The 14,492-nt window shown below is 35.8% G+C and overlaps 1 protein-coding gene across 3 annotated transcripts in view; it reads right to left on the reverse strand.

The window, feature by feature from the left end:
* Window positions 1–14,492, reverse strand: part of stau2 (staufen double-stranded RNA binding protein 2) — a 163,524-nt gene that overhangs the window by 30,412 nt on the left and 118,620 nt on the right. The gene's annotated exons all lie outside the window — the stretch shown is intronic.

The following is a 14,492-nucleotide window of genomic DNA, read 5'->3' on the forward strand; positions in this document are numbered from 1 at the left end:
TTCTATGATAGAGGGATGCCACCATGGAAAAAGGATTCCCTTCCTCTCTGCCTGGAGCATCTTTTATCAGCTCTCTCCCTCATATTATAATCACACATATTATAATCTGGTCCGCATGGGTTGCCTAAAGCAAAATGGAAAACAGTGGGTGGACACGAGCACCCAGCCTATCAGACAACTGTATATGGTGGGTTTCCCTCCTCAGTCCTTTCTTTTCCTTACCATCTATAGATTTCATCATAACAAATATCTAGACCGGATAGCAAATGCAAATGGAGGTTTGCTTATCAGCTGGCAGCTGTCATGTCACTGCATACCTAGTGGAAAGGACCTTTATTTCATAAGCTTAACAGTGAGGAAACAGTGGTTTGGTGCGGGCGTGTAATCACTTCCGGACATTTGCATAAATAATAAACTGACCACTGAGATTGCAGTCCCCATGTTCACTGTAGGCCATTCGCTGTTTTCTTGAAGTCTTAAAAGTGTGATATATTAGCTTCAACATAGGGCTGGCCGATAAAGCGATAATGATAATTATCGCGATATAATATAAATCGTTCGAGTTCGATAAATGTTCGATAAAATGTTTATGCGGCAAATGCGGAACGAATCAGCGCAACTCATTTGATCGGTGCCACACGGAGCATTTATTTGCTTGACTCAAAGTTCAAAGGGTAGCGCAGCGCGAGCTCACTAGAGCAGATGCGTTTACTCGCTGATGAGCCTCGGTCACGCGACACTAAACAGTGCTGTGAGATCCAGTGTGAAGCGTTTGAATTCAGCGCAGAACACAAATGACTCGGTGATTTAAACTAGTTTAAAGCCAGATGAAACAGCGCTGACAAACAGGAGAAACACGGTGTGCAACATGACAGTCAGAAAGCTTTTCAATCTACAAATCGACATAATTTACCATGGATTTAATGTGGTAATGTTAACTGCACCATGGTATTATTGCAGAAATGTGGGATATTCATATCGAATTTTATCATATTGCTAATGTAGACATGTATTATATGTATTAAAAGAGTAATGGGATATAATTACAGTATTTTTTGTGATCAAGCTATAGCATTTATACTAAATGTATTTAGAGTATTGTTTTTCATACAAATACCTAGAAACCATATAGTTAAATTTTTACCATGGTATTGAGGTGCTATATGTGTGGTTTTAACTGTGCTTACTATGATCTAAATGTTTTCTACTATGGACAACCAATGGTTAATTTGAATAAAACTCAAAGAGTCAGAATTATTCAATTTCACCATATAAAAATAAGGTTGTTACAATTGTTTACAGATGTTACTGTCTGTGTTAATAAACATAAATTTACCCCTATATCATAACTCAAGCTTCTACTACTGTCAACTCAAGCTACTGTCAAATGTGCATTTCTAAGAGACAAAAAAATGTAATATTATTAACACTGCAGGCTCCAATGCAAACTGTACAGATAACTAAGATATGCATCATCAAAGTCAGGCAACGCAAACCTGCTTCATGATTTGAAACAATATCACTCATTAGAACATGCAGAAACTAAGAAATAATTGTTTTTATGATGATATTTATTTTGTTAAAGGGGTCATATGATGTGATTTCAATTTTTCCTTTCTAACACATTTCATTACACCAAATACTGTTCTTTTTAGGAGCATCATATGACCTCTTTAAGGAAAAATGACTGGAAAAGTGTAAAGAATTCAAAAACGTGAAGTATTTGTCATGAGCTGATCATAAAGAGTAATTTAAAACCACAATTAACAGTCTGGTTTCTACAACTTTCACTTGGGAGCAAAAATAAAACAGTCTCTTCTTAATGTCAATCTATGTGTTTTGCGTTTGACATTTACAATGTTTATACAACGTGCTGTGTTTCTGTGACTATCTAAAGCAGTGGTCGGCAACCTATGGCACAAGAGCAATAGGGAAAACTGTATACCGACATACATTTTGAGACAATCATTCCTCATAGTCACAGCCCATTAGGAGCTATAACTACTATTGAAGTGTGAGAATTAACCTGTGCCAGTCTACAGATGCACTTGGCTAACAGCACTTATCAATGTCAAAATAAATGAGATGGCCAATCAAATCAAAGTAGGCGGGGTTTACTGTTCAGAGAAAACAGAGCGCAAATGTCAGCCCGAAGCGTCAGTTTAATATCGAATGAGAACTTGCAAAATGCGAATATTAGTCAACTCTTTTACGATAGAAATGTTAAATGACCGACAGCTATATCCAGTGACGTAAACTACTCCACTTTTTTTTGTCAAATATGGCCATTTTGAGAGAGAGAGATTAAAGTTGTGTGTGTGAATTGCGTTTCTCTCTCTACAAGCAATGAAGCTTACTTACTCAAATCCCTCACCACCCCGAGAAATATAATGTAGCAATTCAGCATCGAAGCTGATTTATTAATAAAAGTCAGGCAGTGTTGACTGAGTTTCTGTGCTCCTAAATATTTCTGTGTGTATGCCATGCGACCTACGACCTTGTGCGAGTGATGTGTGTGTGCGTCAATTAAAGCAGTGCATTAATATAGAACAGTGATTAAACTGAATGGTTTTAATGCGCAGCTGGCCTTGTCACACACATACAGTGATGTTCAGTAGGGTCACACTGTAAATCTAATATTGAAAGTCTAATTTAAACATTAAAATAAAGACATTTTTAGGATTTTGCAAAAGTTTAAAAAACAACTTATGAAAAAGTGCTTCAGAAATATTTAAGATTCTGCACTATTTGTATGATAATCAAATACAGATTTTATCTGAACATTTAAAAAAGATGATCTACTGTGAAAATACAGAATGCATTTAAAAAAGTGCAGTGCAGGGTTAATGCCGCAAAAGCTGGGCTTCATAACCTTGAGTAAGAAGTGGTGCTAACCCTCCTTCTAAATTAAGTGTGAAATGTACCTTTACCCAGGGTTAAAAGAGGTGTTTGGAACGATGATAACCCAGGGTTAGGTGCAGTGTGAAAAGCCCTAAAGCACATTAGTGCCCACCCACTTTTTGGGTGGCCTTGGTCTATAAGTATTTTTCTCACATGGATTAAAAAAAAAAAAAGTTATAAGCCATGAACCAAACCAACCAGCTAGGAATCATATTATTTCAAACTTTGATTTGAAGCAATCGTTGTTAAAGGTTTATTAGTTATTCAAAATCAGTTTCCCATTTGGAGAAAATAACTAATTTTAGTTGGAGGGAACCCAACTGTTGTACTCTGTAAGCATTAAAAATACGTAGCATTCCGGGAGTCCCTTAAAAAGTGTGATAATGGAGACAATTAAACAGTGTATTAGACATCAAATTGCTTGAAGTCACGATGTAAAGGAAGTAGCACAAATTTTTTTCTTCCGCATTGTGATGTACATTTGAGTGAAGCGGATATCGAAAAAGAAAACATGTAGGGCGGGGACTTGGTTCTATACATCAGTTGTTGATTGGATGTTGAGATGTAGGCGTGGCACTCAAAAGTCGAGGCAGATGAACATGAGTATGAAGGGGCGTGGCTTAAACAAACTAAATGATTGGAGAAGTCAGGCATTTTCATCCGAAGATCCGGTTATGACGTTTTGATTAAACATTACGAACTCAATTTTTTTTTTTTTTATTAAACGTGCATGTATGAATTGTTCACAATAAAATCTATAACATGATAGATAGGGCGAATTTAATCCACTTTAAATATTGAGTATATTTGTGTGTGATCTTGTATAAGCCATAAATTAATAATTGTCTGCCATAACTCTCTTAATAACATCACCTATCTTTTTCTCACAGTGACAGACTGTCTGGACTGGATGAAAGGTGTGCATATGTCTGTGTATGCATGTAACAGAATCCTGTAACCAGAGAGTGTCTGCAGTCAGACAGCGTTTTACACCCCTCAGTCCCGATACGCAATTCCACACCCCCCATAGCGGCCTCAGAGGAAGCTTTAACCACTCCATATTCAAACGGGACACACCAATAAAACGCTCTAATGCATGGTGTAATGAGTAGGGCCCATCCCTGATGGCGTGCAAGATTCTCCATTACTCAAGCACACAGGGTCTGGACACCCCCTCTCCATTTGCGTTTCCCAGGAAACACACCGCTCGATGCTGATTGCAAACACGACTACGTCGCCCTACACCCCCAAAACGTTGGCCAATTTGTTGGGGAAAAACTTGACCTTGTTGCCAGGAGAACGTGCGGCACAATCAGTGGACGTTTCATCATTGAGATGTGTTTACAAAAAACAATACATTCTGGATTGCTTGTATTAAAGGGGCTGGCCACTCGAGGGATCTGACGTACTTCGAATCCTGGCACATTTGGACCCGTGTGCCTCGGACTTGATGAATGTATAACATGTGCCTGATTGGACTATTAGTTTAAACGACGCATATGTATTTCAGAGCATTCGCATGGTGTTTGAGGAAATCGAGTTGTATTTTCGTAATGTGATCCTCAACGTTGATGTCAGAGGCTCTGACTGCATAAGAGGAGGTGTGCAAATAATGGCATTTCATAGGAAATCCAATAATGTTAACTGCGGCATGCTGAGTGAATTACAGAAATGTCCATGTATTTCCTTTGGAAACAAAGAGAGAGTATGTCTGTGAGTGACTGTAATGTTCTATATCTGGCACAAAACGGGACCTAAAACTCATTTTGAAGTTAATTTTTTTAATCAACCTTTAATCAACATCAGAATGGTCAAACTAAATAATTACATTACCGTTCAAAGGTTTGGAGTTCTTACTTTCTCTTATTTATTCTAGTCTCTTCTGCCTTCTCGACCTCTTCGGAGTTCACCAAAAGAGAGAGAGAGGTCATCACAGGACCACATGGCCAACAGGTCTGCGGACCAGGAATGGGCTGGATAAGATACGATACCTGTCTTAAAGCACATACTTTACAACAGCAGCGGGTGGATCACTCTCAATAATATCCAAACACCCAGGGCATAGACATACCCGGGTCATCCAACAATGATCCGGAAGGTCCTGCAAAAGTGTTCTGGTGGGCCCTTCCAAGGCATCTTGGAGTGGGAATGTGCAATGCTCTACATACCAGTGAAATGTGCATATAGCAGGAAATCATTTAAACCAGTCAACTGCTATTCAACAACATAGGTTAACTGGACTACCCCCCATATTATAAATATATTATTCCTTTAATGCTTCACACTTTCAAACATTTAAGATATAAACTTAAAAAATGATGAGGTGTTTATATTGTATATATGTTTATACATGTACATGCATATGTTTATACATGTAGGGGTGTACATGTACATGTACGTGTATATTTGTATGTATGTTTTTCTTCCTGTTCCTATCTGTCTGCTTGTTTCATTGTTTCCTCCTGTATTATGCTTTACTTCCTCTTTTTTTTCCGTAATCTAGCATAATTGCCGCAATTGCATTCTCAAGGTATATACCTGTTTTTTCCTTGTTTATCTGTTTGTATTATTTTGTTTGCTTAACAACAATAATACAAAAAAAAATGTTTGGAGTTAGTACATTTTTTTTGGAACAAAATTAATACTTTTATTCAGTAGTGATGCATCAATTTAATCAAACAGTATTTAGTAATCAATTTAGTAATTTAGTAATCAAACAATTTAATCAATCAGACAGTCAAGACATTTAAAATTATGCCATTCTTTTGCACTTTCCATTCATCAAAAGAATCTTGAAAAAACTTTATCATGATTTCTACAAAAAACATTAAGCACAACAAGAAAACTCATCATTAGAATGATTTCTGAAGGATCATGTTACACTGAAGACTGCAGTAATGGCTGATGAAAATTCAGCTTTGCCATCACAGAAATAAATGACATTTTAAAATGTATTAAAATGGAAAAAAGTCATTTTAAATTAAACTTTAAAAAATTAAATTGTAATAATATTCAATATTACTATTTTACTGTATTTTTGATCAATAAATACAGCTTTGATGAGTATGAAACCTCTATCAAAAACATTTAAAACATCTTACCGACCACAAACCTTTCAACATTCTACTTGATGTTGCATTCACTTTATAGTAAAGTTTGCAACATTTTCAATCCTGTTACCAAACTTTTGTAACTAGGTTGCATAGCTAATAATGTCTAAACACAGTTTACAAATACATTTTTTTAACAGTAAACTTAGATGTTGTAGTTAAATAAACATAAAAATATATTTCTAGGGGAAAAAACGAGGCTAATTAGTTTGGGACTAAATACTGGTTTAAAGATGTGAATAAACACATATTTTCAATAAAAAAAAAATATATAAATTTTTTATTTCATTCTCTATAAAGTATCATAGGTGATCTTAACTTGTGTAAAAATTCAAGTGAATGGATTAAGATTAATAAAATAATGCTACTTCTTTGGTGTCAAATTGAGGATTAATTTTTCTAACATGAGAAAAATCCTGTGCTAACAGGATGGGACACAAACTGTGGGACACAAATTTTTTATTTATTTTTTTGGTGAAATGTAAATTGTTTTGGTTGATTGTAAAAAAATAATTATGGCATTATTGCGTGATTTTAACTTTCTAAGTACAGTCCAATAAAAGCAATAAGATGTACTGACTTTAGCTGGCACTAAAGTGAAAACCTTCCCAACGGATAATACATTCCTAGAATGCTCTGTGCAGGAAAGAGTTCTTTAAATGCCAACTCTGCAGGTTACATTTCTTCCTGAAGTCCTGCGACTCCCGTACCAGAAGCTCTTTAAAAGGAGGGGAAAGTCATCCAATTCATTGCGATCTGAGTTTACAGGCACCCTCACACGTTTTTACAACATGGCAAACAGACAGTAAACACCAGGTAATGCAATTTAACACATGATTAGGACAGAGCTAATTAGACTGTAGATAATAAAACTAATAGGGGAGTCGTAAAAGGCGAACGAAGTGCCTCAAACAAAAGAGCCAGCCGTTCCTGCAGCCTGGTCTTCTCTCCCTATACGCTTTCGCCTGTCTTCCTTTCTTCTTTGCTTCTATCAGAGGTCAGGGGATTAATGGCGGACCTTGTGGCCTTCTGCAGCCTCTGAAAACATTTTCTTGCCCACTGGCTTCTTATAAATCAATGCACTGTCTTTTCATCCTGCAAATCTCATTTCAAAGTCTCATCCCGTTATACTCGCAAGGTTACACGTCTGGAGTCCAGAGTTACAGGGACTGCATGAATAAAAGAGGGAATCTCAAGATCTCTGAGAAGAATATATTTACGACGTGCCTACTTTGAATAGGAAGCCTTGATGTTAAGCAGAGCTATTTTATTCAAGGTTTACATCCTGTTCCAGAAATCAAGTACTTGTCGGTATGGAGATTGCCTATATGATGCTGCAGTATTATTAGATGCAGCTACAAAATTGCAATCACACATGATTTATGTAAATGAATAAATCTGTATGCATTTCTATATGACCAGATCACACTATGTTTATTCTGTTCAACCTAAAATTAAAATGCTGTCGTCATTTATTCGCATCATGTGTCATGTCATTTTAAACCTGCAACTTTCTTCTGTGGAAAACAAAAGCAGAAATTTTGAAGAATGTACCTTGCTGCTCTTTTCTCAAGGAATGAGGACTAGGGCTGTCGGCTGTCAAAACGATAAAAAAAAAAAAAAAAAATATAAAAGTTTCATAAAAGTGGTCCATATAGCTCATGCATAATATTGTGTAAACAGAAGCTAATTTAAATAAAATGTAACATACATAAAATTAAAGTGTAAATGTAAAATGTAATTAAAATCTGCCCCTCCACTATAGCTTTTATAATATAGTACAAAAGTAATGTGCAAAAGTCAGAATAATTATTTAAAAAGAGTTATTTTTTTATGTATTTTAGTGCAAAAGTCATATCTCTCTTTTTTTTGCCGTTTGGCTGATTAACTTTCATTTTACAGATTAAAAAAAGCTAACATTTTCTACTCTTTGGAGGCCATACAGGTTTGGGGTCGGTACAATTTTTTCAAAGTTTTTGAAAGAAGTCTATTATGCTCAAAAAGGCTGCTTTTATTTGATCAAAAATACAGTAAATAATTAACGTTTAAATTCTTACAATTTAAAATAACTGCTTTATATTTTAAAATGTAATTTATTCCTGTGATGCAAAGCTGAATTTTCAGCACCATTTCTCCAGTCTTCAGTATCACAAGATCCTTCAGAAATCATGCTGATATGCTTTCGTTGTTAATTTGGTGCTCAAAAAAAAACATTTCTTCTTATCATTGTTGAATCATCAATCTTTGAAAAAAAATGTCAAAAGCATTTATTTGAAACCAAAATCTTTTGTTTTCAACTACATCCTTGCTGAATAAAACTCTTTCGTTATTTCTTTAAAAAAAAAAAAAAAGAAAGAAACTTACTGACCTCAAACATTAGAATAGCAGAATATTAAAAAATTTTATATTCTGGCCGATTAAATTTATCACACATCTGCATATATCAACCTTCGTTTTCAGTTTCTAAAACTGAAAAACAAATGTCATGATGACACTAACAATACCATCATCAATTTTGCTGTATGATTTGGCTGCGTTCTCCTCCTGTCTAATCTATGCACATGAGAGTAGAGGAAGATGTGATAGGACCACGCAGGGAGAGTTTCCTTTTCCAATCAGAAAATGCAAAGGGTATATTAATCTGACATATAAAACCTGTCATGCATGTCTGAAAACTTCCTGTGGCACGTACATCTCCGAAATACCAGCGACAAAAGGCTGCCCACATCTCTAATAATAATCTCTCTAAAAAAGAAATACTGAAATATCACACATGGATCCTGACAACATTAGGGCAACTCATCAAGATCCTTGTCCCAAGACATACCAGACACACACACACACACACACACACACACACACACACACACAAAAAGCCTGTTGTTTGCTTTAGCAGCAGGAGTGTGTGACACCTTCGGTCGTAATCCGCGTTAACCCCTGGTGCACTCGTTGTTCACAGGCGTTTCATGATGTCTGAAAGATGAGAGGGGGTTCCAGACAGACAGAAAAACATTCTCAAATTGCTCCCCTCATTTCCATAAGATAAGTCTTATTAAGGTGCTTATAACTGATTGGGCGACTAATGAACCCCTGCTTAGAAAACCACAATCCTCATCCTCAGGTCTACAGGACAAATGCATGTGGCTTGCTCATGTGAAGTAAAGACACAAAAATTAAGCAGCACAACTGTTTTCAACATTGATAGTTGAGACTGTAGTCTTCAGTGTCACATGATCCTTCAGAAATCCTTCTAATATGCTGACCTATCTTCAATGTTGGAAACAGTTTTACTGCTTAATATTTTTTTAGAACCTGTGATACTTTTTTCAGGATTCTTTGTTTAATAAAAAGTTAAAAATAATTTATTTAAAACAGAATTCTTTTGTAACAATATACACTGCCATTCAAAAGTTTGGGGTCAGTATGTTTTTTTCTTTTTCTTTTTTTGAAAGAAATGATTACTTTAATTTATAGTAATCTATAAAGTATAGCTAATAAATTATTAGCGTTATATTGTTATAAAAGATTTCTATTTTGGGATCATGTGACACTGAAGATTGTAGTAATGGCTGATGAAAATTCAGACTAACCACCTCAGGAATAAATTATATTTTATATAGGGATGGTAACGTTAATGCAAGCGATTAATTAAAAAAATCCTTAAAGTGTTAAAATAATTTCAACGCAAAATTACTGAAGCACGATTTCTATTCTCAACTCTGCTGCTAAGCTCTGGGAAAGAGTTAGATCCAGTAAGCGAATGCATTCATACAATCAGTCCAACTCCAAAACATTGCTAATGTGAAGAAAACCAGGAGAACAGAGGCTCACGTTGAGTTTTCAGTGAATGATTCATTCCAGTGTGTTTCACTTTAAAACAGAAGCTCTGTCATATTCTGTAATTGTTTCAGAGGTGTGTGAAATACAGACTGAAAACATCCCACTACTGTATGACATGCCTAATGATACGCAAACTACGTTTCTCAGCTGGATAAAGCAAAACAGCAAATCACTAGGAAAGTATTGCTGGATGAGGACTGCAATCAAGGTAAAGATGATTGCGGTTACGTACAAAAGTCGTACAGTCTGATATATTAATGCGCAGTGTATAAGTGCTCTTGACGCATTGATCATACATTGTATTTATGCACAGACACATTTCAGCACATTCACGTTGTTTCCACACACATTCAGGATAATGTTTTGATATGTCATGTGTATGCTGCTTAGTTTAATCATTCTGAATGCATCCGTGTACTGTAGTAGGTATATGCAGTCAGGTCGAGGCTTCTGGTTTAGAAGTTTTTTTGGCGTCTCCATATGGTCCCGTTCGGTATCGCAACTTGACTTGTCTAAAATGTAAACAAGCTCTTTTCTGTTGCACTCTACACATACTATACACTATGAATTCAGATTTGTTTTCATGTGCGCTTTGATGTGAATAAATGTATCAATTATATAGACTCCTTATATCATGTGGTTCTTTGGTGTTTTTCGGTGTCCAAATGTCCTTTTCTTGGAAGTACATCAAAATTTATCTTGAAAGAAGCTTGCAGAAAATACAGTTTTTTGTACGAATCACCCTTCAATCTTTTGGTTTACTTTGCTGGATATAGCAAATGATGAGAAAATGAAGGGGATAAATGGTGCATGCTTAATTTCAAAGGGTGTGATTAATCGGATTAAAAATTTTACTCTATTGACAGCCCTAATTTTTTATTAATATTTATTAATATTTTAAAGTATATTAAAACATAAAAAACACATGCATGTGGCTGCTTACGCTAAAAGCAAACGTATCCTCCCGTGCAGAGACTCTGAACAGGCCGTGACTCTGAAGCTGTCATTGAAGACACTGAGCCTAAGTAATAATTTGGGGAAGGACATCCCTTAATTACAGGTTGTCAAAAAATTATTTTTGAATGAATAAATCAACACATCTTGGGATAGTGTTTTCTACTACTTGTGGTTAATTACACAACAATAAGTTTCATTGTCTTGTATATGCTTACAATTACCCGCTGAAGGTTTGTTCTCAGGAGAAGCGTTCTGCGATGATTAATGTAGAGCAGCTCTTAACCACAAGGCGCGTGTCACATATCAAGTTAAGAGAGGATCTCAATCCCTGGTTTTTGCACTAAAGCGTAACTAAGAAAGCAGACAAAGGATAGGGTTTGTTTCATGGAAGGAATCTCAAAATGTCAGAATTAGCTTGCTCCTGAATGAGTCTTTCAGTGCTGCTGTGACAGCAATCGAGAAAACTGGAATCAAGAGACTATTTCAGGTCTGTAGACTGAAACCCAGTCATTCCCAAGGGCTTGTAAATGTAGTTTAATAAAGCTCTCCTTCCTGTCACCTTCAGAATTCAGAAGAGCGCTGACTTCTGCAGTTATATAAGGAACCATGAGAAAAGGATTCATATAGGAAAAATACTTACAAAAGACTAACTTATGTAGGCATGTCACAATACAATACTGGTCATAGCTCATTTCAAAATTTAAAGACCCTTTAAGATTTATTTATTTATTTATTGTACCATGGCATTATTTTAACGGCAATTAAGCACATTTCACCCAAAAGGAATGTTTCACTTAGGGCTGGGCAATAATTCGATAACGATAAATATTGCGATATAATTTTCCTCGATAAAACTATATGAAGAGTTCGATAAATGTTTGATATAATGTTTATACACCAAAAGCAGAACGAAACGCCACATGGACCTCGCTCGGATTAAAGTTTAAACGGCCGCGCGGCGTGAGCTCACTAGAGCAGATGCGTTTACTCGGTAACGTGAGCACTAAACAGCGCTGTGAGATCCAGTGCTTGAATTCAGCGATGAACACAAATGACTCAGTGATTTAAACTAGTTTAAAGCCAAACATGAGAAACACTGTGTGCAACGAGACAGTCAGAAGGCATTTCAATCTACACCGCCATCATTTATCATGGATTTACTGTAGTAACACTCACTGCACCAAGGTATTGTGGCAGAAATTTGGGATATTCACACTGAATTTTAATACAGGAGTAATGGTAATTATACTACGTATTTGTGATTAAGCTATACTATAGCTTAATCACAAATACGTACTATATGTGTGCATTTATACTAAATGTTTTTAGACTACTGTTTTTCATACAAATAGGCTACCTAAAAAACATATAGTTATATTTATGGTATCGAGGTGCTATATGCGTGGTTTTAACTGTGTTTATCATGATTTAAATGTATGCTACTATGGGAGACCAATGCTTAATAAAAAATAAAAAAAATGTAAAAACAACCTTGGTCAGAATAAATTTAACCATATAAAACTGAGGTTGCTACAATTTTTACAGATGTTACTGATTTTAATAATGAACAAAAATGTACCTCTGCATCCTAACTCAAGCTACTATCAAATGTGCATTTCTAAGAGACAAAAAAGTGATATTACTATTAATATTATCAGGCAACCCAAATCTGTTTCTTGAATTATTTATTTTGTTAAGGAAAATTAATGGTCTGGTTTCTACAACTTTCACTTTGGAGCAACAATCTGGCTTTAAACTTGAAAGAAATAAAGATTTGACATTTATCGTGATAATTATCGATATCGACTGATATGAAAAAAATTATCGTGATCATTTTTTTGGCCATATCGCCCAGCCCTAGTTTCACTATTGAGCATTTCTTTACTGTAATACAGCATTTTTACTCTAAAACATTTTTTTTAATTCAAATAACTATTTGTAAAAGGATGTACAGCAAATGCTACCATTACGTATAAACACTTTACAATTAAAATGATTTGGCATTTTCTTTGCAAAGGAAGAATTATATATACTACTTTTCAAAGGTTTATGGTGAGTGAGAATTTTTTTTAAAGAAATAAGCTGTTTTTAACATTGATAATAATAATATAATTTATTGAACATCAAATCAACATATTAGAATGATTTTTGATTTTTTTATCAACATTAATACAATAAATGTGTATATATTTAATAATACAAAATATATAAATTTATTTAAGAATGTTTTAAGAATGGCTTCATTTTCTTTGTCAAAATATCATCTCTTTCTTTAATTTCTTTGATAAAAGAAACAAAATCGTTTCTTAATTTTAATTTCTGAGTAAAATATCACCTGGGCATGACAGGTTTTGTGAGATTCACTCGTCTATCCATTTCAAAGGAACCAAACAGAACATGATTTAGACTTGAATTGATTAACTGATAATCACTGCTCACTCTTCAGTTTGGGCAAACAGTATAAATTCACACACCTCCCCAAATAACACTAATCAATGGCCATTGTGCTCTTGGCACCAGGGTGCTAATGAACGTCACACTTAGCGCATGAGGGCAAGGATGTGAAAAAACAGCAGCTTCGTGTCAGAAGAGCTCAATGGAGGTATTGTGGTCTGAAATAATCATTTTACCACTAACACCCACATATGCAATGAACTTGCAGATAAGGCAAACATATGTTCTCACTCTGCTACTAAGCCATTGTTTTGTTTCGCTCCTCGAAGAATAAACAAAAGCTTTTTAACAAAGATTAACAAACTGAAAATGAAAACCAGTTTTGACATGAGCTGACAAAATCCAACAAACATTCCTCACAACTTTGGTCTATGGGCATGACAAACTTATTTTGAAACTCAAGAAAAAACAAAACAGATAAATACGGGTTAATTCAACAAAAATCAGGGGGAAAAAATCAAAAGGAGCCTTTTCAAGGCTGCATAAATGTTTAAAATGAGCCCTATTTAAATGTTAATGCCTGTAAAACATGACACAAAGCTGGTCATTCCGTCTTGGTGAATCACAGCCAAACCAACTGAATTATGCTCATTGCACAACTCAACACCACAACAAACATGAGTGTGAAACTAAACTCAAAGTGAAACTGAGATTAAAATCTTGTGGCATTGAACAATCGAGTGGGAAAGCAGGACTGTGGCACCGTGAATGAGTCTGGCACTTAAGAGTCCGTCAAGGCGCTAATGTCCTATTATCAAACCCTTTGTGTTTGGAGAGACCTCTTTAGGTATCAACAAGTTGCCCTTAATGTGCAAGTTCCTGTTTAGATTAGTGGCCAGACAATCGTATCGTCTGGCAGGCCGATTCAAAGCTTGTTGAGCGATGGGCATTGGAGGGGGGTCAATGAGAGAAGAAGAAAAGACGTTTCCCTCCCCTTCGCCCTATCATCTCTTGACGCTTCGTTTGAGGTCCCCCGCATTCTAGTGTGGCCAACTTTGAAAGTCGTTTCCTAAGAAAAACAGATGACAGACATGCGAGGGTGAGTGATGGTGCAATGGAAGGGCTTTGTTTTCTCACCAAAGCCCGCGCGGGGCTGCTGGTGCAACGGGCCGTCAGGGGGGTCTCGATGGGACGGTTTGAGACAGCGACGTTCAAAGACGGGCTAATGGGGTCTCAGCGCAGTGTGGGACCGCTTGACAAATGGGTGCTGATTGTCCCGCTACCTCCTGC

This window comes from Sinocyclocheilus anshuiensis, unplaced genomic scaffold, assembly GCF_001515605.1.
Source record: "Sinocyclocheilus anshuiensis isolate Anshui unplaced genomic scaffold, SAMN03320099.WGS_v1.1 scaffold7, whole genome shotgun sequence".
In the NCBI taxonomy this organism is placed as follows: domain Eukaryota; kingdom Metazoa; phylum Chordata; class Actinopteri; order Cypriniformes; family Cyprinidae; genus Sinocyclocheilus; species Sinocyclocheilus anshuiensis.